The sequence below is a fragment of the Aegilops tauschii genome, chromosome 7, assembly GCF_002575655.3.
Source record: "Aegilops tauschii subsp. strangulata cultivar AL8/78 chromosome 7, Aet v6.0, whole genome shotgun sequence".
Classification (NCBI taxonomy): Eukaryota; Viridiplantae; Streptophyta; class Magnoliopsida; order Poales; family Poaceae; genus Aegilops; species Aegilops tauschii.
In genome coordinates, this window is record NC_053041.3 from 140,163,140 (window position 1) to 140,181,594 (window position 18,455).

Here is an 18,455-nt window from a genome sequence, read left to right on the forward strand (position 1 = left end):
AAGTGCCTCCTTATTTCAAACCAATAAAAAATGGCTCCTCCTAATGGATTTCTGACATCTGGGTCCAATGCCATTGTCAACGTAGTCAATAAACGAGAGAATTGCACAACAAGCGGCTGACACCAGGGACCCAGCAGCTCGCCCAGTTATTTTTGTTTTGGGTTAATTTGTTAAATGCCACTCCAAATCTGGTGCTTCTGAGAAATTCCACTACAATTTCCAAACTTTGAATAATGCCATTTCATGCCATTTCCAGTGGCATTTTTCGAAGTCTGGAGTGGCGTTTTTCAAAGTTTGCAAATTGCAGTGGCGTTTTTCAAAGTTTGCAAAAATTGTAGTGGCATTTTTCAAAGTTTGGAAATTGCAGTGGCATTTTTATGAATCGCCATAATTGTAGTGGCATTTATCTAATTTGTTTTTGATACGGAAGCAGGGTGTCAACTGGGCTGTGCGGGGCACTCTGGCCTATCTAGACAGCCTTCTCTTTTATGTTTACCACAGACCAGCCCAGTAGTTTTTTTTCTTTCTGAAAATGGCTAGCCCAGTTTTTTTGTGATCTGCCAAGTAAGTCGCTTTATCAGGCCTGTTGGGCTGCAAATCTTTCAAGACGAGGAGAGCTTCATTCGGCTGGACGAGAAAATGGCCTACCAGTAATGAGAAATGGGATGTACATTTTTAAAACACATCAAACCGACAATTAGTTTCAAATTTCTTTTTTTCATTTCGAGATTTTAAATTGCATTAATTTTTATGCGTGGACAATTTGTTGGATTTTATATTGATATACATTTATTTTCAAAATCAGTTTGAATGTGACTCGAAATTTCGGGATTAAAAACAGTTCGGACCGCACCGAAATATGCAAAATTTCGTATAATTTTTTAACTGTGGCCACAATATGGGCTGTAATGCTAACAAAAAGAATATGGGCTCCAAAAAAACCTTAAGAATTAGCAAATGGGCTGTAAATTATTAGAAATAATGGCAGATGGGTTGTATGCTGTTTTCCACAGATTTGAGGCTTTCCTAAAAAAAGGTTGATGCACAAGCAGTGACTGTTGGATGTCCATCCAACGGCCGTCGTGCTTCTTCAATCTCTGCTCTTCCTGCTCCAGCCGCTCAAACAAGCGTCGGCGGGACTGCCTGCTCCCTCCTCCCTGCGGCCGGCTGTGCTGCCACGCAGGCCTCACCGCCCCACCATACTCCCATCGCCGGCCTAGCCATCCCTCTACTCACCCACACCTGTTGTTATTCTCCGGCGACGACAGAAGAACCAGCAAACCCTCGTAAAGTCGTACTCCCCTCCGCGTGGGAAACAACTGCCGAGTCTTCCCTGCCTCCGTGTCGTTCACTTCCTAGGTCTCACCGTCGTCCACCGCCCTGGTGCTCTCGGCGCGGCCTGGTTAACGTGGTCAACGACGGACATGCATCTGAAGTGGATTGTACGTGGAGAGGCTGACAGCTGGGTCCACGGCCGCACACAAGGAAATGCCTCCTTATTATGCGCAAAATAATGATTCCTCCACCTGGCATCTGGGACCCACCGATAGGGCCTCTGTATTTCGCGAAAAAAAGTTACCGCCGCTGACAGCTCCGACCCACCAGCTATATCTTCGCACGCAAGGAAGTGCGTCCTTATTACGCACAAAAAAATGAATACTCCCCCTGCTAGGTGGGACTTAGTATAATGGCAGGCTGACTTGTGGGCCTACTAAGTTGACGGGGACGGAGGGCTTTTTCAACTTAGTCAATATGCACGATTCTAGCTCCAGTGACCATACGATGTCCATCCAACGACCGTAGTGCTTCTTCAACCTCTGGTCTTCTTGCTCCAGCCGCCCAAACCAGTGCCGGTCGTGCCTCGTGCTCCTGGCTCCCGTGGCCGGCTGCGATGCGGCGGAGGCCTCACCGCCCCCTACTACTCCCACCGCTGGCCAGGCCATCCCTCTACTCACCCACACCCCGTGTTATTCTGCGGCGACGGCAGCCTCACACCGCAGCGAACCAGTGAACCCTCATACTCCTCTACGCGTGGGCATCCACTGTCGCGTCTTCCCCAGCTCCGCGTCGTCCCCTTCCGAGGCCTCGCTGTCGTCCACCGCCCTGGTGCTCTCGGCGCGGCGTGCTCAACGTGGTCAAGGAACGACTTCCATCGGAAGAGTACTGTACATGGAGAGGCTGACAGCTGGGTCCACGGCAGCCGCAAGGAAGTGCCTCCTTATTACACGGAAAATAATTATTCCTCCACCTGACAGCAGGGACCCACCGGACGGGCCACCATATTTGGCGAAAAAATGTTTCCCCCCTGACTGCTGGGACCCACCGGACGGGCCATCGTATTTCGTGAAAAAAACGTTCCCCCGCTGTCAGCTCGGACCCACCGGAAGTGCCGCCTTATTACGCACAAAAAAATGAATACTCCCCCTGCTAGTTGGGACCCACCTTGGTGGGTGGCTGACTTGTGGGCCTACTAAGTTGACGAGGATGGAGTGCTTTGTCAACTTATTCAATATGAACGATTCTAGCTCCAGTGACCGTACGACATCCATCCAACGGCCGTAGTGCTTCTTCAACCACTGGTCTTCTTGCTCCAGCCGTCCAAAGCAGCGCCGGTCGTGCTGCATGCTCCTGCCTCCCGTGGCCGGCTGTGCTGCCGCGGAGGCCTCACCGCCCCCTACTATTCCCACCGCTGGCCAGGCCCTGCGGCGACGGCAGCCTCACACTGCAGCCGAACCAGTGAACCCTCGTACTCCTCTCCGCGCAGGCTTCCACTGCCACGTCTTCCCCGGCTCCACGTCGTCCCCTTCCTAGGTCTCGCCGTCATCCACCGCCCTGGTGCTCTCGGCGCGGCGTGGTCAACGTGGTCCAGGAACGACTTCCATCGGACGAGTACTGTACGTGGAGAGGCTGACAGCTGGGTCCACGGCCGCAGCAAGGAAGTGCCTCCTTATTACGCGCAAAATAATTATTCCTCCACCTGACAGCGGGGACCCACCGGACGGGCCACCGTATTTCGTGAAAAAACGTTTCCCCTGACTGCTGGGACACACCAGCTACATCTTCGCACGCAAGGAAGTGCGTCCGGGCAAAAAAAACGATTCGCCCCCCTGACTGCTGGGGCCCACCAGCTACATCTTCGCACGCAAGGAAGTGCCTGACAGTCGGGACCCACCTGGTCGAAGCGTACGTAGCGTTGTCATTCTGGTCGCGAACTTGTACGTACATACTGGTCAATGTAGAGGCGCGCACGTAGCATGTACACGTACATACAGCGGCCAGGGTGCAAGAAAGTAAATACGGCCACGTACGTACATACGGGCGGGGTCTCGAACGCCTACTCGCGCGTACGTACGGCCAGGGCTCGTGTACATGGCTGGGTCGGAACGGAGAAACAGAGTCGTCGTCGTGTTCATGGGGAGCCAACCGGCTGGGTCGGAACGGAATGCATCGTCGTGTTCATCGGGAGGGCTTGGACAAAACAGCCGATGGAAACGAGGCCTGGCGTACCGCAGAACGGAGGAAACGGCCTTGTGTTCGACCGGCCACATTCGAAACGGGATCCTGTTCATCGGGAGGGGTCTGGCGTACCGCAAAACGGAGGAAACGGACCTCCTACGGTCGAAACAGGGGTCCTGTTGATCGGGAGGGGTGTGGCGTACCGCAAAACGGGACTCCACAGGATACTGTTCATCTCCACCATCGACCCCCTCCAGCCTCCACGGGCTACTGTTCATCCACCGTCGACCTCCTCCAGCCTCCACCTGCGACTGTTCATCCACGGGCTCCTGTTCATCAAGCCTCCACCGCGCGCTACTCCACCGGCTACTGTTCAACCAGCCCTCTCCACGGGCTCCTATTCAACCACTCCTCCACGGGCTACTGGTCATCCAGCCCTCCACCGTCTACTGTTCATCCTGCCCTCCACGGGGTGGTCCTGTTCATCCAGCCCTCCACGGGGTCCTGTTCATCCAGCCCCAACCGGCTCGATCGATCGGGGTCCTGTTCATCCAGAGGCAACACCACGGGGTCCTGTTCATCCACCCCCACCGGGAACTGTTCATCCAAAACCCCCAGCAATGCTCACTGTTCATCCAGAGGCAACACCACGGGGTCCTATTCATCCACTCCCACCGGGAACTGTTCATCCAAACCCCCCGAGCAACGCTCCCTGTTCATCCAGAGGTAGCATCGATCGGCTTCAGTTAGCAGCAATAGCGAAGGAATCGCTCGATCAGGTTCAGTTAACAGCCATTGATCGATCGCTTGGGTTTAGTAACGCAGAGCCTGTGCAATCGCTCGGGTTCAGTTAGAGCCCAACGCCTCGCTCGGCTTCTCAGTTAGAGCCCAACGCCTCGCACCCACGCGCGTGCGTGTACGAGAGAGAAACGTGCATCGCTCGGCCCCAACCACCCACTGTAACCGGGAACACCCCGATATTTTCCTCGCCCTCGCTTCTACCATGGTTTTTTCCGTCATGGACGGCCCAAAGAATGTCATGCAGCTGCGTCTCTGACCCGCCCAGGATGAAAAGCCCATTTTCTGTCATGTTTTTTTGTCATAGAAGTAGGACCCCACCACATCTATGATGATACCGGGTTTTGTCACAATTATCGTCATAGAAGTGTCATAAGTATGACAGAAAAAAAATTCGTTCGGCCCAAAATGTCACAGATGTGTCTTTTTTTTAGTGATAGCCTCTCCGATGATGTGTGAGTACTTTACCTCAGACCTTCGGGTCCATAGTTATTAGCTAGATGGCTTCTTCTCTCTCTTTGGATCTCAATACAAAGTTCTCCTCGATTCTCTTGGAGATCTATTCGATGTAATCTTCTTTTGCGGTGTGTTTGTCGAGATCCGATGAATTGTGGGTTTATGATCAAGATTATCTATGAACAATATTTGAATCTTCTCTGAATTCTTTTATGTATGATTGGTTATCTTTGCAAGTCTCTTCGAATTATTAGTTTGGTTTGGCCTACTAGATTGATCTTTCTTGCAATGGGAGAAGTGCTTAGCTTTGGGTTCAATCTTGTGGTGCTCGATCCCAGTGACAGTAGGGGAAACGACACGTATTGTATTGTTGCCATCGAGGATAAAAAGATGGGGTTTATATCATATTGCATGAGTTTATCCCTCTACATCATGTCATCTTGCTTAAAGCGTTACTCTGTTCTTATGAACTTAATACTCTAGATGCATGCTGGATAGCGGTCGATGTGTGGAGTAATAGTAGTAGATGCAGGCAGGAGTCGGTCTACTTGTCACGGACGTGATGCCTATATACATGATCATACCAGATATTCTCATAACTATGCTCAATTCTATCAATTCCTGGACAGTAATTTGTTCACCCACCGTAATACTTATGCTATCTTGAGAGAAGCCACTAGTGAAACCTATGGCCCCCGGGTCTATTTTCCATCATATTAATCTCCCGTCAACAAGCTATTTCTGGCGTCGTTTATTTTGCAATCTTTACTTTTAATCTCTATCATAAAAATACCAAAAATATTATCTTATCAACTCTATCAGATCTCAGTTTTGCAAGTGGCCGTGAAGGGATTGACAACCCCTTTATCGCGTTGGTTGCAAGGTTCTTATTTGTTTGTGTAGGTACGAGGGACTTGCGTGTGGCCTCCTACTGGATTGATACCTTGGTTCTAAAAAATTGAGGGAAATACTTACGCTACTTTACTACATCACCCTTCCCTCTTCAAGGGAAAACCAATGCAGTGCTCAAGAGTTAGCAAGGACCCCTTAGTCCAGGACTCCCTCAGTGAGTCATCAAGAACATTCTCTAACCTAGACAAGTTGTCTGCAACGGGGTTCTCAGCTCCCTTTCTATCAATAATATGCAAATTAAATTCTTGTAGCAAGAGAACCCATCTGATAAGTCTAGGTTTAGCATCTTTCTTTTCCATAAGGTATTTAATAGCAGCATGATCAGTGTGAACAGTTACTTTAGAATCAACAATATAAGGTCTGAACTTATCACAAGCAAATATAACTGCTAAAAATTCTTTTTCAGTAGTAGCATAATTTCTCTGGGCATTGTCTAAAGTTTTACTAGCATATTGGATAACATTTAATTTCTTATCAACTCTTTGTCCTAGAACAGCAGCTACAGCATAATCGCTAGCATCACACATAATTTCAAAGGGTAAATTCCAATCAGGTGGCTGAACAATAGGTGCAGAAATCAAAGCTTTCTTAAGTGTTTCAAATGCTTCTACACAATCATTATCAAAGACAAAAGGAATATCTTTTTGTAAGAGATTAGTCAGAGGCCTGGAGATTTTAGAGAAGTCCTTAATGAACCTCCTATAAAAACCGGCATGACCAAGGAAACTTCTTATACCTTTAATGTCCTTGGGACACGGCATCTTTTCAATAGCATCAACTTTAGCTTTGTCAACTTCAATACCTCTTTCAGAAATTTTATGCCCCAAGACAATACCTTCATTAACCATAAAGTGGCACTTCTCCCAATTCAAGACAAGGTTAGTTTCTTCACATCTCTGCAAAACTCGATCAAGGTTGCTCAAGCAATCATCAAAAGAAGTTCCATATACGGAGAAATCATCCATGAAAACCTCAACAATCTTTTCACAAAAATCAGAGAATATAGCCATCATGCATCTTTGAAAGGTAGCAGGTGTATTACATAAACCAAAAGGCACACGTCTATAAGCAAAGGTACCGAAAGGGCAAGTAAAAGTGGACTTTTCTTGATCCTCTTTTGACATAGGTATTTGAGAGAAACCAGAATAACCATCTAGAAAGCAAAAATGCGTATGTTTGGATAATCTTTCTAGCATTTGATCAATAAAATGTAAAGGGTAATGATCCTTTTTAGTAGCTTTATTTAATTCGCGGAAATCAATTACCATTCTATAACTTGTAATAATTCTTTGTGGGATCAATTCATCTTTATCATTAGGAACAATAGTAATACCTCCCTTCTTAGGGACACAATGGACAGGACTTACCCACTGACTATCAGCAACGGGATAAATTATACCTGCCTCCAGAAGCTTTAGTATTTCTTTCCTTACCACTTCTTTCATCTTAGGATTTAACCATCGTTGGTGATCAACAACTGGTTTAGCGTCTTTCTCCAATTTTATTTTGGGCTGGCATAGAGTGGGACTAATGCCCTTAAGATCATCAAGAGTATATCCAATAGCAGCACGGTGCTTCTTCAGAGTTTTCAATAATTTCTTTTCTTCATGCTCTGAAAGGTTAGCACTAATAATAACAGGATATATCTTTTTCTCATCATGATAAGTATATTTAAGAGTATCAGGTAATGGTTTAAGCTCAAACACGGGATCACCCTTGGGTGGAGGAGGATCCCCTAGGACTTCAATAGGCAAGTTATGTTTCAAAATAGGTCCCTGTTTAAAGAATACTTCATCTATTTCCCTTCTTTCATTCATAAACATATCATTTTCATGGTCTAGCAAATACTGTTCTAAAGGGTCATTAGGAGGCACGGCAATAGAAGCAAGACCAATAATTTCATCTTTACTAGGAAATTCCTCATCACGGGGTTGTCTACGAAATTTAGCAAAGTTAAACTCGTGAGACATATCCCCCAAACCAGTAACAACATCCTTTTCGCAGTCTATCCTAGCATTAACAGTATTCAAGAAGGGTCTACCAAATATGATGGGACATAAGTCATCTTGTGGGGAACCAAGAACAAGAAAATCAGTAGGATATTTAACTTTCCCACACAATACTTCAACATCTCTAACAATCCCAAATGGTGAAATAGTGTCTCTATTGGCAAGCTTAATTGTAACATCAATTTCCTCTAACTCAGCAGGTGCAATATCATGCATAATTTCTTTGTATAAGGAATGAGGTATTGCACTTGCACTAGAACCCATATCACATAAGCCATGATAACAATAATCTCCTGTCTAAACAGAAATAACAGGCATGCCTACAACAGGTCTATGTTTATTTTTAGTATCAGGTCTAGCAATTCTAGCAGCTTCATTACAGAAGTAAATAACATGCCCGTCAATATTATCAGCCAAGAGATCTTTAACCATAGCAATACTAGGTTCAACTTTAATTTGCTCAGGGGGTTTGGGTGTCCTAATATTACTTTTGTTGACCACAGTTGAAGCTTTAGCATGATCCTTTATTCCAACAGGGAAAGGTGGTTTCTCAATATAAGCAGTAGGAACGACATGATCATTATAAGTGATAGTATTTTCTTCAACTTTAATAGGTGCAACTACTTTTACTTCAATGGGAGGATTATATTTAAACCACTTATCCTTAGGGAGATCAACATGAGTAGCAAAGGATTCACAAAAAGAAGCTACTATCTCAGAGTCAAGTCCATATTTAGTGCTAAATTCACGGAAAACATTGGTATCCATAAAAGATTTAACACAATGAAACTTAGGTGTTATACCTAACTCCTTACCTTCGTCAAGATCCCAATCTTTAGAGTTGCATTTAATTCTTTCCAATAAATCCCATTTGAATTCAATAGTCTTCATCATAAAAGAGCCAGTACAAGAAGTATCGAGCATGGAGCGATCATTGAGAGAAAGCCGAGCATAAAATTTTTGAATAATAATTTATCTTGAGAGATCATGATTGGGGCATGAATATAACATTGACTTAAGCCTCCCCCAAGCTTGAGCGATGCTTTCTCCTTCGCGAGGCCAAAAAATATATATATAATTGCGATCACGATGAACAAGATGCATATGATAAAACTTCTGATGAAATTCCAATTTCAATCGGTTGTAGTTCCATGATCCCATATCATCACATAGCCTAAACCATGTCAATGCCTTTCCCTTCAAAGATAAAGGGAAGACCTTCTTCTTGATAACATCCTCGGGCATACATGCAAGCTTAAATAATCCACAAACTTCATCCACATAGATTAGGTGCAAATCGGGATGTAATGTTCCATCACCTGTGAAAGGATTAGCTAGCAGTTTCTCTATCATACCGGAAGGAATTTCAAAGTAAACATTTTCAGTAGGTTCACTAGGTTGAGGAGCAACTCTTTGCTCTACTGGTCGGGGTGAAGATACCCCAAACAAGGCCCTCAAAGGATTATGTTCCATAGTGACAAGTGACAGTAAATTTCAGCACACTATATAAAATTTTCCTTACCAAATTCCACCTACCAAAGGCGCTTCACTCCCCGGCAATGGCGCCAGAAAAGAGTCTTGATGACCCACAAGTATAGGGGATCTATCGTAGTCCTTTCGATAAGTAAGAGTGCCGAACCCAATGAGGAGCAGAAGGAAATGATAATGTGACGCCCGGATAATTAGGCTACAGTAATCCCACGTTAATGATGCCACGTCACCACGGTTACTGTTGTTAATCTCGTGTTAGTTCAATAGGATTCGAAATTCAAACTTAAAATAAAGTCAAACGGTAAAGATTTTCAAATATTAAAACTAAAATGTTGGGGTGTTGCCAAATAATGCATAGGTAATTATTGTGGAGAAACCACACTTTTATAAAATGTTTAAAGGCTCTAAAGTAATTAAAATAGCAGCTATGACAATTAATTAAATGCCTTTTAAAAATAATAATAATGCAAACTATTTTAATTAGGTGTCAAACTTTTTGGGGCAGTAGAATAAATTACAACATTAATTTAGGAGTTATATTTATATTTTATAAAACAGAAATTAAAAGAATAAAATAGAAAAGAAAATAGATAAAGAAAAAAAACAGAAAGGAAATAAAAAGAGAGAGAGAGAGAGAGAACCCCCCTGGCCACCTGGGCCAAACGGCCCAGCCGGCCAGCCACTAACCCAGCCGGCCAACCCATCTCCTCTCCATAACCCCCTGGGGAAACCCTAGCCCAACCGAACCCCACTCTCCCCACTCCTCTCCCACGATCCCCTCTCTCCCTCTGTCACTCCCCCTCACCCGATCCGATCTGGGGGGATCAAACCCCCCAGCGCACGCGACCGCTGCCCCGAGCGGCGCCCCGACGGCCGCGCCCCATCACCCGTCCTCGACCTCCTCCCCGTCCTGGATCGGGACGCAACGGCGCCCCCATTGCTTGCCAGACCCCGTCGCCCCTGGTGCCCGTCGCCACCACCGCTCTGCCATCGCCAAGACGCCTCCGATGCCACTGGACCCCGCCGGATCTCACCTCCTCGCCTTTTTCCCCGTCGGATCGCTCGAGCCCGGAGCCGATCGACCCCCCTGCGAACCATCGCCGGACGCCGCCCCCGCGGTCCTCTCCGTCACCGTCGCTCCCCGTCCCCATCGCCGATGCCACCTCGCCGGACTGCTTCTCATGCGTCGCCGTCGTCCCCGACCCCCCTCCACGAGCCCCGCTGCCCCGTCCCTACAAATCTCGGTGAGGCCACGGCCCCGTCCTCCTCCTTCCCTGCCTCTGATCGAGGCCGACCGCACGCACGCGCACCCCCGCGTCGGCCATGCCGTCGCCCCCCTTTCTGCTCTTGGCCGTGCCCCGCCGTGAGCACCGCTACCTCCCCTCCTCTTTTCCCGCAGGTCACCGCGCACGTCGTCCTCCCCGTAGCTGTGCTCGCCGCCCCTCGTGCGCGCCCACGGCCGCGCGCACGCTCGCGCATGCCTTGCCGTGGCCACCCGCACCGCGGCCTTGTTCGGCCGCCCCCCTGTGCCCGCGACGGCGCCCCACCACGCCGCTGCTCCGGCCCCGGCCACAGGCTACGCGCCGACCCCCTCCTTCCCCCTCCCCTGCTAGCCGCGTCGGGCGCCGGCGCCCACGCGCCCGCTCCGGCCCCGTTCCGGCCTCGCCGTGCCCTGGCTTCGCCCAGTGGCCGCGTCCGCGCGGCACAGCCGTAGCTGGCCGGCCACAGCTGCCGCCCCACCCTGGGTCACTGACCACAGGGGCCCCCGCCCTGGCCAGATAGGCCTATGACAGTGGGGCCGCCCACAGAACGTTTAAAAAAAGATTAAAAATATATATATATATATAATAAATAATTAATTAATTAATTAACTAAATAATTAACTTAATTAATCATGTTAAGTTAAACTAACTAAACTTAATTAACCAAATAACTAGTTAACCTAATTAACCACTTTTAATTAGCTAAACAGTCCCTGACAGGTGGGACCCACCTGTCAGGTTGACCAGGTCAACGGTCAATGTTGACTGCTGACGTCAGCATGACATCATGCTGATGTCATAAATCCATTTTCAAATTAAATTAAATAATTAATTAAATTCCAGAAATTATTAAAATCTTTAAAATTTAATATAAAATAAACCGTAGCTCGGATGGAAATTCTTTGTACATGAAAGTTGCTCAGAACGACGAGACGAATCCGGATACGCAGTCCGTTCCTCCACCACACCTCCCTAACCTATCGAACTCGCAACTTTCCCCCTCCGGTCCGTCTGTCCGAGAACGCGAAACTGCGGGAATACTTTCCCGGATGTTCCCCCCTTCGCCGGTACCACCTACTGTCGCGTTAGGACACACCTAGCACTGCTCATTGTCATGTCACGCATCATCATGTTTATGTTTGCATTGTATTTAATATTTCTTCCCCCTCTTCTCTCCGGTAGACTACGAGACCGACACTGCTGCTGCCCAGTTCGACTACGGAGTTGATGACCCCTCCTACTTGCCAGAGCAACCAGGCAAATCCCCCCCCCTTGATCACCAGATATCGCCTATTCTTCTCTATACTGCTTGCATTAGAGTAGTGTAGCATGTTACTGCTTTCCGTTAATCCTATCCTGATGCATAGCCTGTCATTGTTGCTACAGTTGTTACCCTTACCTGCTATCCTACTGCTTAGTATAGGATGCTAGAGTTCCATCAGTGGCCCTACACTCTTGTCCGTCTGCCATGCTATACTTCTGGGCCGTGATCACTTTGGGAGGTGATCACGGGTATATACTTATATACTTTATACATGACACATGTGATGACTAAAGTCGGGTCGGCTCGTAGGAGTACCCGCAAGTGGATCTTTGTGGCGGAGCGACAGGGCAGGTTGAGACCACCTAGGCGAGAGGTGGGCCTGGCCCTGGACGGCGTCCGCGGTTACTTCGACATAACACGCATAACGAGTTCTTGGTATTTGATCTGAGTCTGGCCATTTGGTCTATACGCACTAACCATCTACGCGGGAGTAGTTATGGGTATCCCGGCGTCATGGTATCAGCCGAAGCTCTTTTTGACGTCAGCGACTGAGTTGCGCGCGCCGCATTGGACCGTAAGCTTGCGCTTGTATTAAGGGGGCTAGGTCTGCTTCCGGCCGTGTACGCAACGTGCAGGTGTGCATAGGGCGATGGGCCCAGACCCCTGCGCGCATAGGGTTAGACCGGCGTGCTGACCTCTCTGTTGAGCCTAGGTGGGGCTGCGACGCGTTGATCTTACGAGGCCGGGCATGACCCAGAAAAGTGTGTCCGGCCAAATGGGATCGAGCGTGTTGGGTTATGTGGTGCACCCCTGCAGGGAAGTTTATCTATTCGAATAGCCGTGTCCCTCGGTAAAAGGACGACCCGGAGTCGTACCTCGACCTTATGACAACTAGAACCGGATACTGAATAAAATACACCCTTCCAAGTGCCAGATACAACCCGGTGATCGCTCTCTAACAGGGCGGCGAGGAGGGGAACGCCGGGTAGGATTATGCTATGCGATGCTACTTGGAGGACTTCAATCTACTCTCTTCTACATGCTGCAAGATGGAGATGGCCAGAAGCGTAGTCTTCGACAGGACTAGCTATCCCCCTTTTATTCTGGCATTCTGTAGTTCAGTCCACTGATATGCCCCTTTACACATATACTCTTGCATATGTAGTGTAGCTCCTTGCTTGCGAGTACTTTGGATGAGTACTCACGGTTGCTCCTCTCCCTCTTTTCCCCTTTTCCTTTCTATCTGGTTGTCGCAACCAGATGCTGGAGTCCAGGAGCCAGACGCCACCGTCGACGACGACTCCTACGACACTGGAGGTGCCTACTACTACGTGCAGGCCGCTGACGACGACCAGGAGTAGTTAGGAGGATCCCAGGCAGGAGGCCTGCGCCTCGTTCGATCGGTATCCCAGTTTGTGCTAGCCTTCTTAAGGCAAACTTGTTTAACTTATGTCTGTACTCAGATATTGTTGCTTCCGCTGACTCGTCTGTGATCGAGCACTTGTATTCGAGCCCTCGAGGCCCATGGCTTGTATTATGATGCTTGTATGACTTATTTATATTTTAGAGTCGTGTTGTGATATCTTCCCGTGAGTCCCTGATCTTGATCGTACACATTTGCGTGCATGATTAGTGTACGGTCAAATCGGGGGCGTCACAGATAAGCGGTTTTCAGTAAAGTATTCTCTGCAAGCACTGAAATTATCGGTAACAGATAGTTTTGTGATAAGGTAATTTGTAAGGGTAACAAGTAATGAAAGTAAATAAGGTGCAGCGAGATGGCCCAATCCTTTGTGTAGCAAAGGACAAGCCTGGACAAACTCTTATATGAAGGAAAACGCTCCTGAGGACACATGGGAATTATCGTCAAGCTAGTTTTCATCACGCTCATATGATTCGCGTTCGTTACTTTGATAATTTGGTATGTGGGTGGACCGGTGCTTGGGTACTGCCCTTTCTTGGACAAGTATCCCACTTATGATTAACCCCTATTGCAAGCATCTGCAACTACAAGAGAAGTATTAAGGTAAACCTAACCATAGCATGAAACATATGGATCCAAATCAGCCCCTTACGAAGCAACTCATAAACTAGGGTTTAAGCTTCTGTCACTCTAGCAACCCATCATCTACTTATTACTTCCCAATGTCTTCCTCTAGGCCCAAACAATGGTGAAGTGTCATGTAGTCGACGTTCACATAACACCACTATAGGAAAGACAACATACATCCCATCAAAATATCGAACGAATACCAAATTCACATGACTACTTATAGCAAGACTTCTCCCATGTCCTCAGGAACAAACATAACTACTCACAAATCATATTCATGTTCATAATCAGAGGCGTATTAATATGCATAAAGGATCTGAACATATGATCTTCAACCAAATAAACCAACTAGCATCAACTACAAGGAGTAATCAACACTACTAGCAACCCACAAGTACCAATCTGAGGCTTTGGGACAAAGATTGGATACAAGAGATGAACTAGGGTTTTAGAGGAGATGGTGCTGGTCAAGATGTTGATGGAGATTGACCCCCTCCCGAAGAGAGGATCGTTGGTGATGACGATGGCGATGATTTCCCCCTCCCGGAGGGAAGTTTCCCCGGCAGAACAGCTCTGCCAGAGCCCTAGATTGGCTCCGCCAAGGTTCCGCCTCGTGGCGGCAGAGTTTCTTCCCGAAAGCTTGCCTATGATTTTTTTCAGGGTAAAAGACTTCAGATAGCAGAAGATGGGCACCAGAGGCCTGCCAGGGGGCCCACGACGCAGGGGGCGCACCCAGGGGGGTAGGGCGCGCCCCCCACCCTTGTGGATGGTGGGTGGCCCCCCTCTGGTACTTTCTTCGCTCAGTATTTTTTATTAATTCCAAAAATAACTTCCGTGAAGTTTCAGGACTTCTGGAGTTGTGCAGAATGGGTCTCTAATATTTGCTCCTTTTCCAGCCCAGAATTCCAGCTGGCGGCATTCTCCCTCTTCATGTAAACCTTGTAAAATAAGAGAGAATAGGCATAAGTATTGTGACATAACGTGTAATAACAACCCATAATGCGATAAATATCGATATAAAAGCATGATGGAAAATGGACGTATCAGGCGGCGGTCAAAGTACATCGTCCACAACGTGTGGCTGTTGGCAACGTACCTCGTCTCGTTCAGCTGCGCCTCCCACAGCAATGAATGGATGCGCGCTATCTCGGCGCGCCTTCAGCATCAGGGGGCACCGGGACACCGGCAGCGCTCAGCCTCCACGAGCCCGGCACCCGCATGTCCGGGGGCGCCAGATAGTCGGCCTCGTAGAGGAGGCGCGCCTCGTCCTTGCGCAGATGGCGTCGGCCGAAGTCGTTCGCCGCCGCGGCGTCGCCTGGGTAACGCTCAGCCATTTCTCGTCGGCGGGGGAAGAGTGGGAGTGAGGGGCTTCAGTGGCGAGAGGGGGCGAGAGGTGGCGAGAGTGGCGACTGTGGCGTTCACTGGCGGGGAGGTCGGCTTTTATAGCCGAAGTGGGGAAGTGAGAAGCTGCCCGCCAGTGCTGCGTGGTGGGAGCGGACGGGATGCGCGTCGCGGTGCCATCACTGCGCCGCCCATGAGGCATCAATGGAAGGCTGACCGGCGCGGCAGCGCGGCAGCCTTGGCATTGATTCCCATGGGAACCGAGGCCATGAGGACAACAAAGGAGGCGAGTCGCTGACTCGGCGGGCCCATTCCCCTTCGCACCAAAATCTGTTTCCCCGGTGCCCCCAGCGCGCCGGGTTCGGCCTGGGTCCGCCGGCGCCAAAATCGGCCCAAGCCGGCGAAAATTGGGCTTCTAGGGGCGCGGCTGGGCCGAATTTTCGGCGCCGGCGACAAAAAAGGTGCATGGGGGCCTGTTGGGGGCACGGCTGGAGATGCTCTAACCTTGAAGACATGCTCACCATCAAGTTTTGTGAGTATCTAACCAACTTGGATTCTGCAAAATCAAAGGCGTTTGGACGTCTCATGAGGGAAAATGCATGAAGGGGCAAATAGAAGGATGGTGATGCTCACCCTCAATCCGGCATCCACAAAAAGAAATCCAGCATATGGAAAGGCAAGAAGTGTGGTGATAATGGGGAGGCACAAGTGGTTTCATGATGTGGCTCCCTTCGCTGCAAAGGTGGGCTCAGATGTGTTTGTTGTCTTTGTTGATGTGTTCTGCTTATGTTGTAGCGGTTCGGTGGGGTTTCACGGGTGATTCTGTGACCCAAGTGTTGGAGCATCTCCAGCCGCGCCCCCAACAGGCCCCCCAAGGCGACTTTTTTCCGCCGGTGCCGAAAAACCCCAGTCACGCCCCTAAGACGCCAAAATCCGCCGGCTCGGCCCGTTTTTGGGCCCGGCGATCCCAGGACGAACCCAGCACACTGGGGAGCGCTCGGGGGCTCCGACGGAAGGGGAAAACATGCTTAGGCCACACTGTCAGGCGAAAAGTTAAGGCAATCGTCCAGATTCGCCCCCCCCCCATCCCCGCGCGCTCGGCCACCACCCCGCTGATCCCGGCGCTGCCCACCGCCCAGCACCGCTAGATAGGCCATTCCCCGCCGAAAAAGAGAGAAGGCTTCGCAGCGGCAACCTCTCCACCACCTTCCGGACGAGTTTTCCGGCACTCCGGCCAGGGAGGGTGGTATACCAGCAGCTCTGCGCCCACCGCGCGCGCCAGGTGTTCGGCGATTTGTCTGCTCAGTGATGGACTCGGACGACAAGGAGGCACTCGCGGCGTTGCTGGAGGAGGAAGCCAATGCCGACGTCCAGGACGAGGAGCATCTCATGGTCCTCGCAGCCCTCGCCGGCCTGCCCGCGAGCAATGAAAAGCCACGGCGAGGTGGCTCGGCGCTGGGGCAGCTGAAAGCAAAGAACCGACATCGTTTGGAAGGCTATTGCATGCTCTACTCCGACTACTTCGCTGACGCTACATTGCACGATGACAAAGTATTTCGGCGCCGTGATCGGATGAGCCGAAAGCTTTTCCTTAAGATTGTGAATTCCATCCGAGAGTTCGACAGTTACTTCAAGTGCAAGAAGGATTGCATCGGCAAACTTGGATTCACCTCAATCCAGAAGTGCACGACAGCTATGAGGATGCTTGCATACGGAGCTCCCGGTGATTCACTCGATGACTATGGGCGCATGGCCGAGTCCACAACCATTGAGTGTTTCTACAAGTTCTGCAGGGCAGTGGTGGCAGTGTTTGGACCGCAATACTTGCAATCACCCAATGCGGAAGACACTGCTCGGATCCTAGCACAGAATGCAGCAAGAGGATTTCCTGGGATGCTTGGAAGCATCGACTGCATGCATTGGAAATGGAATAACTGTCCATTTGCTTGGCAGGGGATGTACAAAGGCGCCAAAGGCGGTTGCAGTGTGGTACTTGATAACCCATAAGTATAGGGGATCGCAACAGTTTTCGAGGGTAGAGTATTCAACCCAAATTTATAGATTCGACACAAGGGGAACCAAAGAATATTTGAAGGTATTAGCAGCTGAGTTGTCAATTCAACCACACCTGGAGATTAATTATCTGCAGCAAAGTGATCTGTAGCAAAGGTAACAGTAACAGTGATAGCAGTAATTTGTAGCAAGTATAACAGTGATTATAACAATAGTAACTTAGCAGAAACAATATAGGATAAATTCGTAGGCATTGGGTCGGTGACTTGTTGGATGATATTCATCATGTGACAGTTATAACCTAGGGCGATACGGCACTAGCTCCAGTTCATCGATATAATGTAGGCATGTATTCCGTAAATAGTCATATGTGCTTTATTAAAAGAACATGCATGACATCTTTTGTCCTACCCTCCCGTGGCAGCGGGGTCCATATTGGAAACTAAGGGATATTAAGGCCTCCTTTTAATAGAGAACCGGAACAAAGCATTAACACATAGTCAATACATGAACTCCTCAAACTACGGTCATCATCGAGAGTGGGCCCAATTGTTGTCACTCCGGGGTTGTCGGATCATAACACGTAGTAGGTGACTATAACTTGCAAGATCGGATCTAAAACATGGATATAATGATGAATTCATAAACGGTTCAGATCTGAGTTCATGGCACCCGGGCCCAAAGTGACAAGCATTAAGCATAGCAAAGTCATAGCAACATCAATCTAAGAACATAGTGGATTCTAGGGAGCAGGCCCTAACAAAACTAACTCGATTACATGATGAATCTCATCCAACTCCTCACCGACCAGCGAGCCTGTGAAGGAATTACTCACTCCCGGTGGGGAGCATCATGGAATTGGCGATGGAGATTGGTTGGTGATGACGAAGAACGAAGATCCCCCTCTCCGGAGCCCCAAACGGACTCCAGATCTGCCCTCCCGAGGAAGAACAGGGCTTGGCGGCGGCTCCATCTCGTGGAACGTGATAATTCTTTCTCCCTGATTTTTTTTCTCCGAAAATAGGAATTTATAGTATCAGGGTTGAGGTCTGCGGGGCCACCAGGTGGGTACAACCCACCTGGGTGCGCTAGGAGAGGGGGGCGCACCCTGGTGGGTTGTACCCACCCAGGAGCCCCTCTCTGGTGGGTCTTGGCTCCAGTAATTCTCATTTATTCCATAAAAAATCCTCGTAAAGTTTCGTTTCATTCCGAGAACTTTTATTTCTGCACAAAAACAACACCATGGTAGTTCTGCTGAAAACAGCGTCAGCCCGGGGTTAGTTTCATTCAAATCATGCAAATTAAAGTCCAAAACAAGAGGAAAAGCGTGAGAAAAAGTAGATACGTTGGAGACGTATCAACTCCCCCAAGCTTAAACCTTTGCTTGTCCTCAAGCAATT

At 48.8% G+C, this 18,455-nt stretch overlaps 1 pseudogene; it reads left to right on the top strand.

The window, feature by feature from the left end:
* The first annotated feature begins 16,350 nt into the window (after nt 1–16,350).
* LOC141026933 (uncharacterized) overlaps nt 16,351–18,455 on the top strand; it is a 34,112-nt pseudogene continuing 32,007 nt past the window's right edge.